At 51.4% G+C, this 15,722-nt stretch overlaps 2 non-coding genes and 1 pseudogene across 2 annotated transcripts; all 3 read right to left on the bottom strand.

Moving 5' to 3' along the window:
* Nucleotides 1-1,633: 1,633 nt before the first annotated feature.
* Nucleotides 1,634-15,144, bottom strand: LOC129036285 (forkhead box protein O1-like; annotated as a pseudogene).
* TRNAV-AAC (transfer RNA valine (anticodon AAC)) lies at nucleotides 6,269-6,341 on the bottom strand. The gene has a single exon. It is a non-coding gene; the product is annotated as a tRNA-Val (tRNA).
* TRNAV-AAC (transfer RNA valine (anticodon AAC)) lies at nucleotides 12,173-12,245 on the bottom strand. The gene has a single exon. It is a non-coding gene; the product is annotated as a tRNA-Val (tRNA).
* Nucleotides 15,145-15,722: the final 578 nt, after the last annotated feature.

Genomic DNA, 15,722 nt, shown 5'->3' with positions numbered 1-15,722 from the left:
GGTTAGGAAAATGTTAGGTCCACCAGAATAGAAATCAGGCTCCTTTCATCTTCTGGAAGCTGAGCCAGACATTCAAATGAGGTCTAGGAAGATTCCATGACACAGAATCTAAGTTGCAAAAGTAAAATTTAAGGGTTTCTCCACAGCAAAATCACCACTAAGAATATACACTTTAGTGGCTCAGGGAAAACGCAACAGAAAGCACACGAGATTTGCTCACTAAATACGGATGGTTATCTCCGAGTTGTGCAGTTTTAGGATGTCTTTTATTCTGATAGATTTTCCTGGATTTTGCTATGGTTTAAGAATGCATTTTTGTAATCAGGAAAATAAAATTGTCTGTACAGTGTGCAAGCAAGTGTGTTTTGACGAAGTTTCTCTTCAAACAGGGTTTATTGAGCAAGCGTGTTTTAAAGGCGGAAAGCTCCAGCAGCAGCACCGAGGGAAGGAAACCTTGGAGATCCGGGCCAGCGTGGTTACTGGGAGACGTTTCTGAAAGTACAGGTGCCACTGCCAAACTAGGTTATGATTTTTTTTAAATTGGGAAATTCTCAGGGCATGCTTAACTTAAGCAATAACAAAAAATAAAAAGGGTGAGTCAGAGAATGGATGTGCAGACTTTCCCTCTCCTATTTTAATTTATAAAATCAATACATGCTCATGGTCTGTTGTCTGTTGTCTTTTTCATAATTCATATACACTTATGGCTTAAATCAATTATAGCAAAGATTGTTCTCTTGTCTGTAAGTACATCAGCATCATCAGGTGCTTCTCAGAGAGTATGGGAACAGAAACGTGGAATCGCACTGTTACTAAACTGTGGTGGCAGAATGCAGGAGGGCACGACTACCTCCTGATGGGGTTTCCATAGTCATCCCTCGCCACATGGCCAGGCTGTGCCCACTCAAGGGAAGGCCAACTGTAATACCAGGCTGATTTATTCCTATAAACTACATTGCAGTTTTTACTGAATGATTATTCCCAGTCTAAACCCACAAAATAAACTTCTTATTTTAAATTATTTATAAATTGGCTGGGCACGGTGGCTCAGGCCTGTAATCCCAGCACTTTGGGAAGCCGAGGTGGGTGGATCACTTGAGGCCACCAGTTCAAGACCAGCCTGGCAAACACAGTGAAACCCTGTGTCTACTAAAAATACAAAAAATTAGTTGGGCATGCTGACACACACCTCTAATCCCAGCTACTCTGAGGCTGAGGCAGGAAAATCACTTGAACCCGGGAGGTGGAGGTCGCAGTGAGCTATTATAGATACAATTTGATTCTACTGCTTATATGTAATACTTGAGAACACGCTGGTATCTGAGTGTTTTCTGCACTTATATGGCGCAGTGAGTTTGCCACTTCATCGTAATGCAATTTCCAGTGGCTCAGTCCTTATCTGCAGCAGCACATAACCTGCACATCAGGCAAACATCCCGTACAGGAAAAATGTCTTTGCTGACAAGTCTGATGAAAGGAAAAAAGGGAGGTTATTATTATTATTATTATTATTATTATTTAAAAAAACAAGAAAACTAAAAGGGAATTGGTGACTGACATCTTTGGATGTTTCTCTCAGTTCCTGCTGTCAGACAATCTGAAGTACTTTTAAGCGTAGCCTGCTCACTAACTCTCAGCCTGACACCCAGCTGTGTGGCCTCCTCTCCACACTCTGCAGGGCGCTTTGGTTGGGCAACAGATTGTGAAGGTTAAAATTCAGCGTGTCTTCATCCATGAGGTCATTCCAAATGAAGATTTGGATTCCATGTCACAGTCCAAGGGCTCAGTGAGCATGCCGTCCAAGTCACTTGGGAACCTCTCCTGGTGGAGGAGGCCCATTCTGCCATAGCCACTGCAGCTGCTCACCGAGGAGTAGCCCCCCAGGGCACTCATCTGCATGGGGTGGGGCAGAGGCACTTGTAAAGGTGTCTCCTCTGGGGTCAGGTGGTTCATACCTGAGGTGTGGGTCTTGGTGTTTACCATGCGAGGCAGGGCACGCCCATCAACTGCAGGTGTCTGCTGAGGGTGTCCAGGGTGGGTATGGGAGCTGGGAGGCATCATTTTGTTGTGAGATGCCTGGCTGCCATAGGTTGCATGACCGAATTAAGGCCCATCATGATGTTCTGGCCCAGATCCTGGCTGCTGGGTGGGGCTATCCCGGGATCAGCTGGTGTCTCCTCCATTATGGAGGATTAGACCCCGGGATCAGCTGGTGTCATAACGTCATTATGGGGAGGAGAGCCAGAAGTCAACAGCTCCTCCAGGAGTCCCGCTGCACAGTTACACGGACCCATACGTCATAACGTCATAACTTGATTTGTGGTCCCGGAGTGTTTCATAGGCATCTGGGGCGAAGGGCTTATATACGACCGGCCCTACGTCTATTTTTTGTAGTTTGGGCGAATTCAGACTGGTGTTTGGTGGCACAAAGGAGTAGCATGGCGTCTGCTGCATCATGGTGCCAGGTAAGGACTGGGTCCACACAGTTAATGATGTTGGTGACCAGAGAAGGTTGAGATTATCCAAACCTTTTCCAAATTTTCAGGATTGCTTGTCTCAGACTGGGTGGAGTAGGGGGCATCTTTGCCGCAGACGGGGGGGACCCCACAGAATGCATGTCCCCATCTCCAAGATCGTCTCCTTTGGTTATAATGGGTGAAAGCCTCCTGGTAATAGTACTAGCATTCGGGCTAGTTCCAGGGCGAAATGGACTCCAGCTATCAAAGTCATCATTGCTGTGAGAGCCAGGGCTTGCAGGCCATCTGGAAAACGAGGGTGCAGGGCTGTCCCCGGCACACCCGCCAACCCCACCTCCACCCCGGCTAGACTGCAGGGATGCTTTTGTCGTGGCATCTCGGCTTTGCTCCGAGTGCATTTGCTGTTGCTGTCCATTGATGCAGCTCTTGTCCTAAGAGATCTGCCACCCTTGCCGCCCTCTGGATCCAGCATCCACCGAGCACTTTTTCCAGTTCCTTCATTCTGCGCGCGAGTCAACTTGCTGTGTAGGGACAGATCACGGTGAAGTGAATTCCTGCAGCCCGCCGAGCTGTTGCTGTCGCCCTTATCCTTGCAGCAGGACACGCTCTTGACCATCCACTCGCAGATCTGCGACAGCGCGAGCCGCTCCTCCGAGCTCTCGTCGGCCCTGGTGCTGAGGTCGGCGTGGGACAGGTTGCGCCACGCGTTGCGATGGGACGAGCTGCTCCTGCGCTGCTGCCCCGCGAGCGGCCCGGCGGAGGCGGGGTCCCGGGCGGGTGCTGCGTTAGCGCCGAGTGCAGGCCGCCCCCCTCGGGCCCTGGAAGTCCCCGCACAGCCCCCGGCGTCCGCGGAAGTCCTCGCTGTCCTGCAGGAGGCTCGGGTTGCTCATGAAGTCGGCGCTGACGGGCGGGGCTGGAGGTGGCCGCGTGGGACCCGCGGAACTCCCGCCCGGGCAGCGGCTGGAAATCCGGGTCCACCACCGCCCCCCGGGGCGCTTCGGCCCTGGGGTCCCCTCCCCTTCCCTCCCCTCCCCTCCTTCCCTCCCCTCCCCCCTCCTTCCCTCTCTCCTCCCCTCCCCTCCTTCCCTCTCCCCTCCCCTCCCCCCCTCCTTCCCTCTCCCCTCCCCTTCTCTCCCCTCCCCTCCCCCTTCTTCCCTCTCCCCTCCCCTCCCCTCGCCTCTCCTCTCCCCTCCCCTCCTTCCCTCTCCCCTCCCCTTCTCTCCCCTCCCCTCCCCCCTCCTTCCCTCTCCCCTCCCCTCCCCTCGCCTCTCCTCTCCCCCCCTTCCCTCGCCTCCTTTCTCCCCTCCTCTCCCCTCCCCTCCCCTCGCCTCTCCTCTCCCCTCCCCTCCCCTCCTTCCCTCTCCCCTTCCCTTCTCTCCCCTCCCCTCCCCTCCTCCTTCCCTCTCCCCTCCCCTCCCCTCGCCTCTCCTCTCCTCCTTCCCTCTCCCCTCCCCTCCTTCCCTCTCCCCTCCCCTCCTTCCCTCTCCCCTCCCCTCCTTCCCTCTCCCCTCCTCCTTCCCTCTCCCCTCCCCTCCCCTCCTTCCCTCTCCCCTCCCCTTCTCTCCCCTCCTTCCCTCTCCCCTCCCCTCTCCTCCTTCCCTCTCCCCTCCTCACCTCTCCCCTCCCCTCCTCCTTCCCTCTCCCCTCCCCTCCCCTCCTTCCCTCTCCCCTCCCCTCCTTCCCTCTCCCCTCCCCTTCTCTCCCCTCCTCACCTCTCCCCTCCCCTCCTCCTTCCCTCTCCCCTCCCCTCCCCTCCTTCCCTCTCCCCTCCCCTCCTTCCCTCTCCCCTCCCCTCCTTCCCTCTGCCCTCTCCTTCTCTCCCCTCCTCACCTCTCCCCTCCCCTCCTTCCCTCTCCCCTCCCCTTCTCTCCCCTCCTTCCCTCTCCCCTCCCCTCCTTCCCTCTCCCCTCCCCTTCTCTCCCCTCCTTCCCTCTCCCCTCCCCTCCTTCCCTCTCCCCTCCCCTCTCCTCCTTCCCTCTCCCCTCCTCTCCTTCCCTCTCCCCTCCTCACCTCTCCCCTCCCCTCCTCCTTCCCTCTCCCCTCCCCTCCCCTCCTTCCCTCTCCCCTCCCCTCCTTCCCTCTCCCCTCCCCTCCTTCCCTCTCCCCTCCCCTCCTTCCCTCTCCCCTCCTCACCTCTCCCCTCCCCCCTCCTTCCCTCTCCCCTCCCCTCCCCTCGCCTCTCCTCTCCCCTTCTCTCCCCTCCCCTCCCCTCCTTCCCTCTCCCCTCCCCTTCTCTCCCCTCCTGACCTCTCCCCTCCCCTCCCTTCCCCGCCTCCCCTTCTCTCCCCTCCCCTCCCCTCCCCACTCCTCTCCTCCCCTCTCTTCCCCCAGCCGCTGGGGAGCCGAGAATCGGAAGAGCAAAGCACCGGGCGGAGCGGGAGGGGGCGAAGAGCCGGCGGACATTCCTGGGACGAGGTCGGTTCCGCGGGGGACGGAAAGAAACTGGGAGCCAGGCGGGGTCGGTGGAAGCGCGATCCCAGAACTGAGCCCGGCTGGGCCGTGCACGGCGAGGCTGCTTGGGGTCCGCAGCGCGGACTGGACGGCGGGCCTGAGCCCCGGGCAGGGGTGGATCCGGGCAGAGCCGGCGCCGCGCTCCCGCAGACAGGGCCGTGGACGGAAGGACGGACGGACCCCGCGGGCCGTGGCTCTCCCCGGAGGCGCGCCCTCTGCTCTGCTGCCTGTGGAGTGCCGCGCCGGGGCTGCAGGACTACGGCCGCCCGACTGACGGGGTCGGCCATGGTTTATTTTTTAAAAATTCTTATTTATTTATTTTTTATTTTTTGAGGCGGAGTCTAGCTCTGTCGCCCAGGCTGGAGTGCAGTGGTGCGATCTCGGCTCACTGCAAGCCCCGCCTCCTGGGTTCACGCCATTCTCCTGCCTCAGCCTCCCGAGTAGCTGGGACTACAGGCGCCCGCCACCTCGCCCGACTAATTTTTTGTATTTTTAGTAGAGACAGGGTTTCACCGTGTTAGCCAGGATGATCTCGATATCCTGACCTCGTGATCCACCCGCCTCGGCCTCCCAGAGTGCTGGGATTACAGGCGTGAGCCACCGCGCTTGGCCGGCCCTGGTTTATTTATTTTTAGCTTTCTTTAAAGTGAGAGTGTGGAAGGCTTCCCCAGCACTCACGCCGGCTCCCCAAAGAGGGCCGATGTGGGTGACTTTGAGTGACCCCCCAAAGCAGATCCCGAGGCCTGCGCTTCGCGAATCTTCTCCGCCAGGGAGCTGGTGGAGCGGTTTCCCAGCTGGGTCCTCTGGCCCAGCGAATCGAACTGCAAGGCGGTGGTTCTGCGATGCCCTGTGGATTCGCCCCAATGCCTTGTTGGCCCGGGGACCCTAGCGATGTTGTACAAAGAAGGGCAATTTGTAAGTAGGACGTCATGAGAAGGACAGCAGGACCGAGCGGTCTTAGGCGCTAGATTAAGGCTCCAGTGTCTTCGGAGGGGTGGGCTCGAATCCCACTGCTGCCAGCATTTTGTCCCTCCATGGGTTACAAAGGGAGGATTCATTGGAACTCGCCTTGGGCCCCTCGCTTGCTCGGGATCTGGATTCCATTTGGCAGAGCGCAGCCGTCCAGCGGACGGGCTTCGGCGAAGTTCGTCGGCGCCGCTGTCCTCAGCAAGTGAGGTGGGTTCAGTTCTTCCCAGGTGCCTCAACCGTTGAGGAAAGGCAACGTTATAAATACTCTTGATGGCCTTTTCTCCGTAACCAGGTGGAGATAGTGGTGGGGTGTTCCAGGCTAGTTTTCTGTGTAATAAATTTGAAGTAATGAGATGAAAAACATAAGAGTCTGTTTCCGCCCGGTTTCGAACCGGGGACCTTTCGCGTGTTAGGCGAACGTGATAACCACTACACTACGGAAACCTACATGGGCTTCCTGGCCCATCACAATGAGCCACCACACAAGGCCGCATTTTATTTCTCATGGTAACTCTGAGCTTCCTCCATGCGTCCCTTCCAGCTTGGCTAATGGGCATGAGCACGCGAGAAAAGGACCTGTCAGCACTTGGAAGGCTGAGACGGATGGACGGCTGGAGCCCAGGAGGTCGAGGCTGCCCTGAGCTGTGATTGCTCCGCTGCACTCCAGCCTGGGAGACAGAGCAATACTCAGTCTCGAAAGAGAGAAAAGAAAGAAAAAGGGAGAGAGAGAAAGAGAAACAAGAAAAGGAAGTTTTCATGCCCGATGTGGTGGCAGAAGTGGGCATGGGGGTCCTGAGAGAAGGTGTGGTGGCGACCTCAGAGAGACGTGAGGCAGTCGAGCTGTCGGGTTCACAGTGGGCTTGGGGGTTGGGCAGCAGGGGCGCGCTGGCAGCGTTTAAGAGAAGAGACTTTCAGAAGAAGCTGCTTGGGGAATATGAGGCCATGCCTTCGTGAGTGCAGCTGGAGCCTGTGGGTCTGGAGAAATTGGAGTGGAATGAAAGAGGAAGTAGCCTACAACACCATTTTTATTGTTGCATTGTTTGGTAGAGCTCCAGATTATCGAAGCAGCCGCTGCTGTTGGACATTTAGGTTATTTTCCTCCCATCAACCATGTGAAAGCGTTATGAGGCTACCTCCTTGGCAGCATTTGGTACTTTTCACTCATGACGATGATTATTGTTTAACTTCTAGCCATTCTTCTGGGTATGTAGTATTTCCTCATGGTTTAAGTTTGGATTTAGCTGATGAGGAAAGACGATAAGCACTTTTTCACGTGTATGACTCATTTTTTAAATCTTCCATTGTGAGGTGTCTCTTAAATATCTCTTCCATTAAAAACAAAGATACAAAAAACAAAGAACCAAAAACTCCCCAAAAACCAAAAACAAGGAACTGCCCTCGCGTGCCAATTTAGAATCTGGCATCTAAAAAAAAAAAAAAAAAAAAAAAAAAACAAAGAAAGAAAGGAAGAAAAAAAAAAACAAAACACGCCAGGCACGGTAGCTCCCACCTGTAATCCCAGCACAGTGGAAGGCGGAGGTGGGTACATTGCTTGAGCTCAGGAGTTCGAGACCAGCCTGGGCAATGTGGCAAAACCCCAGCTCTATTTATTTAAAAAAAAAAAGAAAAAGGAAAACATAAAACCTAAAGCAAACCAATTTTTCATTTTGAAACAATGATAGTTTCACAGAAAGTGGCAAAGAAAAGTAAAGGGAGGTCTCAGGCACTGGTCTTTCCCAGTGATGACATCTTACATAATTGTAGCACGGTAATAAAACCAGGAAAACGGCATTGGTACAATCCGCAGAGCTTACTGGGACCCCTCCAGTTATACATGGATTCGTGTGTGTGTGTGTTTCTCTACATAGCAATTTTATCACATGTGTAGCTCCCTGTGACTATCACCACAATCAAGATACAGAACTGTTCCATTATCACAGCCAGCACTACACTCTTAGAGCCACACACACCCCTACAACTTCCCTTGTCCTCCAGTTCCTAACTCCTGACAACCACGAATCTGTTTAATGTCTCTAAAAATTTGTTATGTCAAGAATGTTATACAAATGTAACAATAGAGCACGTGGCCTGTAGCAACTGGCTTTTTTCATTTAGCATAATTCCCTTGAGATCCACTCTAATTGTATCAATACAGTAATTCATTTATTTTTATTGATGAGTAGCATTTCAAGCTATAAATATTCCACAGTTTGTTTAATCATCCACCAGTTGAAAGTTTGCACTGTTTTCAGTTTGGCTGTTGTATTGCTTTTCTCTGGGATAAATGGTTGAATGCAATTGCTAGGTCATATGCTCAGTGCATTTTTAGTTTCTGAAGAAATGACCAATCTATTTCCAGAGTGGCTGTATCTTTTCATATTTCCACGAGCCTTCTATGAGATTTGGTTTCTCTGCACTCTTGCTGGCATTGATGGTACCTCATTTTTTTGAGACACCGGCAGGGCGCAGTAGAGGTGGGGAGTACGTTGACTGCCCGGGCCGGGGTAAGGGGAGGGTCTCGCTGTGCTTCCCAGGCTGCTCTTGAACTCCCGGGCTCAAGTGATCCTCCCGCCTCAGCTTCCGGGATGGCTGGGATCACAGCTTGCACAACTACGCCTGGCTGCTTTTTAATTTTAGCTGTTCCAACAGGTATATAGTGATAGCTCCCTTTCGTCTTAATTTGCATTTCCTGAATGGCTAGTGCTGTTGGACACCTTATGTACTTCTTTGGTACCTTCATTTCCCTTTCTATATAATGTCTCTTCATATTTTTGCCCATTTTCTAAATGGGTTTTTTTCTCTTTTTAGAAATTGTAATAACATATACACAACATAAAATTGCCATTTCAACTGTTTGAAATGTACGTGTCAATAGCATTAAGTACATTCACATTCTTATGTAATCATCACCACTAGCCTCAATGTTTTAATCATCCCATATAGAAACAGTATAGTCATTAAACAACAACTCCCTGTTCCTTCCTCACGCAGCTCCAGTAACTCCCGCTCTTCTGTCCCTATGAATCTGACCATACTATTCCTCATAAGTGGAATCACCCCATATTTGCTGTTTTGTGTCTGGCTTACTTCAGTCTGCGTAAGATTAAAGGTTCATCCATATTGTAGCATATGTCCGGACTTCATTCCTTTTTAAGGCTGAATAATAGCCCATCGTGTGTATACACTACATTTTCTTTATCCACTCAATTATTCGATGGACATTTTGGTTGTTTTCACCTTTTGGCTGTTGTGAATAATGCTGCTATGAACACTGCTGTACAAATATCTTTTCCACTCCCTGCTTTTAATTATTTTGTGTTTATACCCAGAAGTAGAATTTCTGGATCATATGGTAATTCTGTTTAAAGTTTTGAGGGCCCGTAAAACTATTTTCTACAGTGGCTGTATCATTTTACAATCCTGTCATGAACTCACAAGGGTTCCAATTTGTCCACATTCTCACCAACATTTGGTTATTTCCTGTTTTTCTGAAAATAGCCCTGTTAATGACTGTGAGGTAGTATCTTCTTGTGGTTTTGATTTGCATTTCCCTGACGATGAATGATGTTGAGCAGCTTTTCATGTGCTTATCCCCATTTCTATATCTTCTTTGAAGAACTGTCTATTCTAGTCTTTTGTCCTTTATTTTATAGTTTGTTTGTTTGTTTTGAGATGGAGTCTCGCTTTGTGACCCAGGCTGGAGTTCAGTGGTGCAATATCGGGTCATTGCAGCCTCTGCCTCCCGGGTTGAAGCAATTCTCCTGCCTCGGCCTCCCAGGTAGCTGGGACTACAGGCACGTGCCACCATGCCCAGCTAATTTTTGTACTTTTAGTAGAGACGGGGTTTCACCATATTGGCCAGCCTGGTCTCGACCTCCTGGACTCAAGTGATCCACCCGCTTTGGCCTCCCAAAGTGCTGGGATTACAGGCATCAGCCACCGTGCACCCAGCCTTTCCCTTTATTTTAATTGGGTTGTTAATTTTTTGTTGTTGAGTTGTAGGAGTTTTTCACATATTCTAGATATTCATCAGTTATCAGTCACGTAATTTGCTAACAGTTTCTTCCATTATGTGGGTTGCCTTTTTGCTCCGTTGATCGTATGCTTTGATGTGACAGTTGGTTGAATTTTTTTTTTTTTTTTTTTTTTTGGGATGAAGTCTCAAAGTGCTGGGATGACAGCCGTGAGCCACCGCGCCCGGGCTGTTGAATGTTTAGTCATGAGAGGGTGTTGAATTTTGTCCAATACTTTTTCTGGGTCAATTGCATTGATCGTGTTGTTTCCTTCTTTCAGTCTTTTAATATATAGGATTTTTTCTCAGTGCTGAGTTTTGATTATTCTTTGTATAGCCCAGCTACAAGTCCTTTGTCAAATATGTCCTTTGCAACTATTTTCTTTTCAAGTAGTTTTTGTTTTGTGTTGTTTTTGTGTTTTGAGACATAGTCTCGCTCCATTGCCCAGGCTGGAGTGCAGTGGTGCCATCTCAGCTCACTGCAACCTCCACCACCCGCATTCAAGCAATTCTCCTGCCTCAGCCTCCCAAATAGCTGGGATTACAAGCCCGCACCACCGTACCCGGCTAATTTTTGCATATTTAATAGAGACCGGGTTTCGCCATGTTGGTCAGGCTGGTCTGAAACTCCTGACCTCAAGGGATCTGCCCACCTCAGCCTCTCAAAATGCTGGGATCCAAGCGTCAGCCACACACCATGCTTCAAGTAGTTTTTGATAAAAGTGCAAAAGCAAAATCCAACTGAGAAAGGATCATGTTTCCAACAAACAGGGCTGGAGCAGGCATAGGCCAAACTAATGAACCTTAGCCAAGCCTCACAGCTGAGACAAAAATGAACTCAAAGGAGATCGTGGGCTTTAATGTCAGATTTAAAACTATAGAACTTCAAAAAGACACAGGAGAAAATCTAGACCTAGAGCTGGGTGAAGAGTTCTTTGACTTGACACCAAACAGGAAAAAAAAAAAAAAATGGTGAGTTGGACTTCAACAGAAACAAACACTTCTCTGTGAAGACTCTGTCAGGATTAGAAAGTGTTTTTGAAGTAAAACAAAAGATCTGGAGAATCATGGGTACTTTTGCAAAAACAATGCTCTTTAGCCGTACACGTGAAGATCCTGGTGTCAGAGCTTAACCAACCTCTACTCAGGAACACATTTCACAGCAAAATAATAATAATAATAATGGAATGGATGTACAGGGTTTCTCTCCACTTTTTTTTTTTTTTTTTTTTTTTGAGACAGGGTCTCGCTCTGTTGCCCAGTCTGGAGTGCAGTGGCGCGATCTCGGCTCACTGCAAGCCCTGCCTCCCGGGTTCACGCCATTCTCCTGCCTCAGCCTCCCAAGTAGCTGGGACTGCAGGCACTCGCCACCGCGCCTGGCTAATTTTTTTTGTTTTTAGTAGAGATGGGGTTTCACCGTGTTAGCCAGGATGGTCTGGATCTCCTGACCTCGTGATCTGCCCGCCTCGGCCTCCCAAAGTGCTGGGATTACAGGCGTGAGTCACCGCGCTTGGCCAGCCCTGGTTTATTTATTTTTATCTTTCTTTAAACTGAGAGTGTGGAAGGCTTCCCCAGCACTCACGCCGGCTCCCCAAAGAGGGCTGATGTGGGTGACTTTCTGAGTGACCCCCCAAAGCAAATCCCGAGGCCTGCACTTCGTGAATCTTCTCCACTAGGGCGCTGGTGGAGCGGTTTCCCAGCCGGTGCCTCTGGCCCAGCGAATCCTGCTGGAAGGCGGTGGTTCTGCGATGCCCTGTGGATTCGCCCCAATGCCTTGTTGGCCCGGGGACCCTAGCGATGTTGTATAAAGAAAGGAAATAATTAAGTATAGGACCAGGAGAAAGATAGCAGGGCCGGGCGGTCTAAGGCTCTGGATTAAGGCGCCGGTGTCTTCGGAGGCGTGGGTTCGTGTTCCACCTCTGCCAGCTTGTTGTGATTTCTCCATTTTGTCCCCCCATGGGTTGCAAAAGGAGGATTCATTGGAACTCGCCTTGGGCCCCACACTTGCTTGGGATCTGGATTCCATTTGGCAGAGCGCAGCCGTCCAGTGGATGGGCTTCGGGCGAAGTTCGTAGGCGCCACTGTCCACAGCAAGTGAGGTGGGTTCAGTTCTTCTCAGGTGCCTCAACCGTTGAGGAAAGGCAACGTTATAAATACCTTTGATGGCCTTTTCTCCGTAACCAGGTGGAGATAGTGGTGGGGTGTTCCAGGCTAGTTTTCTGTGTAATAAATTTGAAGTAATGAGATGAGAAACATAAGATTCTGTTTCCGCCCGGTTTCGAACCGGGGACCTTTCGCGTGTTAGGCGAACGTGATAACCACTACACTACGGAAACCTACATGGGCTTCCTGGCCCATCACAATGAGCCACCACACAAGGCCGCATTTTATTTCTCATGGTAACTCTGAGCTTCCTCCATGCGTCCCTTCCAGCTTGGCTAATGGGCATGAGCACGCGAGAAAAGGACCTGTCAGCACTTGGAAGGCTGAGACGGATGGACGGCTGGAGCCCAGGAGGTCGAGGCTGCACTGAGCTATGATTGCGCCGCTGCACTCCAGCCTGGGAGACAGAGCAAGACTCAGTCTCGAAAGAGAGAAAAGAAAGAAAAAGGGAGAGAGAGAAAGAAACAAGAAAAGGAAGTTTTCATGCCCGATGTGGTGGCAGAAGTGGGCATGGGAGTCCTGAGAGAAGGTGTGGTGGCGACCTCAGAGAGACGTGAGGCAGTCGAGCTGTCGGGTTCACAGTGGGCTTGGGGGTTGGGCAGCAGGGGCGCGCTGGCAGCGTTTAAGAGAAGAGACTTTCAGAAGAAGCTGCTTGGGGAATATGAGGCCATGCCTTCGTGAGTGGTACTGGAGCCTGTGGGCCTGAAGAAATTGGAGTGGAATGAAAGAGGAAGTAGCCTACAACACCATTTTTATTGTTGCATTGTTTGGTAGAGCTCCAGATTATCGAAGCAGCCACTGCTGTTGGACATTTAGGTTATTTTCCTCCCATCAACCATGTGAAAGCGTTATGAGGCTACCTCCTTGGCAGCATTTGGTACTTTTCACTCATGACGATGATTATTGTTTAACTTCTAGCCATTCTTCTGGGTATGTAGTATTTCCTCATGGTTTAAGTTTGCATTTAGCTGATGAGGAAAGACGATAAGCACTTTTTCACGTGTATGACTCATTTTTTAAATCTTCCATTGTGAGGTGTCTCTTAAATATCTCTTCCATTAAAAACAAAGAAACAAAAAGCAAACAACCAAAAAGAATCCCCAGAAACAAAAAACAGAGGAACTGGCCTCACGTAGGGGCTCACACCTGTAATCACAGCACTTTAGGAGGCCGAGGCAGATGGGTTATTTGAGCCGTTGAGTTCAAGGCCAGTCTGGGCAACATATTGGGACACCATCTCTACAGAAAATCCCAAAATTACCCAGGAGTGGTGGCGCACACCTGCAGTTTCTGTAGTTACTCGGGAGGCTAAGGTGGGAGTATGGGTTGAGTCTGGGAGTTTGAGGCTGGAGTAAGCAGAGATGTCACTGGCAGCAGCCAGGACAACAGAGCAAGACCGTGTTCCAAACACACACACACACACACACACACACACACACCCCAAACATGTGTCCACACATGGTCTTTCGTCTGTGCACATGCACCCTTGATGGCCCTGTGTGTCCACATTTCCTCCTCTTAGAAGGACACCTGTCAGATTGGATTGGGGACCACCCTAGTGACCTCATTTTAGTGTGACCACCTCTTTAAAAGCCCTATGTCCAATACAGTCACATTCTGAGGGACAGAGGGTTGGAGTGCTAAGATGGATTTTGAGGGAAACATAATTCCACCATAGTAAGATCTTTCAGGCCTGAGATCTCCAGGTGAACAGAACGGCAGGGTCCAAACTGCAAAGGGAGGCTCTGGGGGGTTTCAAAAGTGTCACCTTTAGGCTAGAGGTGTGAGGAAGTGATCTTCTGGGGCTGCTTGGCTGGTTGTTCCAATGCGTCCAGGAGGAGAAACTGGGTTGGCGCTGCCTTTGCCGCTTTGGAAAGCCATTTGGATTCATTTCCAGCGTTACACATTTCTGGAAGTGATGCATACCCAGGCCCTGGGCACAGTTTGGGGACCCACTGTGTGACCACAGGCCAGCCACTCCCATCTCTGAGCCTGTTTTCACATCAGCAAGATGAGAGGGTGAATGAGATGATCACTAAGGTTCCTGCTGGCTCTAAACTCTCAGCTTTCCTGTCACTGAGTTTCATCCTGTTTCTAAGATTTCTGCTGAATATCCTGCCCTTCAGCAGAGTGAGTGAAGGCGAAGATTAACAGCCAGTTTTCTGGGATATCCTTCGTACAGATGGAGAAGGTGGCCCATGTGACAGAGATGGGGCACTCACCACCAAACGCCTCCCAGCATCCTCCCGGCATGGCTCTTCTTCCTATCTCTTTGACCCCCTAGAGCCTTGGGCCTGGGCCACAGTGGGAGCTCACAGCTGTCTGTCATCAGAGTCGTTCCACCGCTGGCTCAGCTGCTCTGGGCTGGGGCAAAGCTGGCCACTGTCTCAGAAGGACCCGCATGGTGTCCCAGACGACAGGGAGGGCCTTGGGTAGACTGGGCCCTGCTTACTCCTCTCAGGACAGAGTCTGGGTAAGTTGCCAGAAAAGCCATTGTCATCATTTGAGCTGGCCCTCAAAGACAGGAGCTTAAGGAGCAAAAGTGCAGATTGGTATAAACTGTCCCAGTGTCCTGGAGGGGGCCTCTGAGGTCACTTGGACAAATGCCCACAGTGTCTTCTGGGGAAACCAGGAGTTGAAGACTGTGCTGCCTGTGGGCCTCCCCCTCTGCTCTAGTCTCTGTGGGGAGGAGTGGGTGAGGAGGTTCCTAATCTGGGTCCTATCTGGAACCTCTTTCCTCCTGATCACCTGACTCTAGGTCCTGAGTTTAAGACACCGGTTTTCAACTCTCAGCAGGGGCTAACTGGACTCCTGCATTCATTTCTGCTCAGGATTAGTCTGCACAAGGCCCTTCTTTAGCCTTTAAACTTATCCATGCCTTTAGGCTCATTTATCTGTTCCCTGCTATGCGCACACTCAGTCATCCCCACCCCCATGTCTGCTGTGTGAGTAGGGCTGTGCTTGCCAGGGCCCCTGGGTCTGTGAGGCTGCGGGTACCTCTAGATCATCAATCTCGGCCTCGTCTCCTTTTTCCCCGCTGGAATCTCTCGGCTTATCCACATGGCTGCCCATCCCCATTGAGGATGCTCGTCCTGGCCCCACCCCCAATGACGATGCTCATCCTGGCCCCACCCCCAATGACGATACTCGTCCTGGCCCCACCCCCAATGACGATACTCGTCCTGGCCCCACCCCCAATGACGATACACGACCTGGCCCCACCCCTGAGGGTTTCTTGGGGACATCCTAGGTGTGATCTCACTGGGTCTGGGCTGCCCCCTCCTCACTGCCTCCTAGGAAGCCCCAGCCCCTGCTCACTTTTCAGTCATCAGGCGCTGGCTGCGTCTCCCACACATTCGGAACCAGCCTCTCCCTTCACCCGCCTGGGGCCCTTCACCTTCTGAAACAGCCTCCCCGGCCCTGCACCTAGTGTGGGTTCGGGAAAAGCCCCTGCATCCTTCTGAGCTCAGGGCCTGCCACAGGGCAAAGCCTTGGCCACCCCGACGCTGCCCCCTGCTCCCTGCAGTTCTGTGCTGGAGGGGCTGTGAGCGTGCGCTACCATGGCCAGGGTGCCATCATTTCACTCTGCCATGTGTGGAGGGTGGGGTGTCATCCTCAGGTGTCAGCTCAGGACCACACAGGCCCTGAGA

The sequence above is a fragment of the Pongo pygmaeus genome, chromosome 4 (assembly GCF_028885625.2).
Source record: "Pongo pygmaeus isolate AG05252 chromosome 4, NHGRI_mPonPyg2-v2.0_pri, whole genome shotgun sequence".
In the NCBI taxonomy this organism is placed as follows: Eukaryota; Metazoa; Chordata; class Mammalia; order Primates; family Hominidae; genus Pongo; species Pongo pygmaeus.
This window is presented reverse-complemented; position numbering and strand designations above follow the sequence as displayed.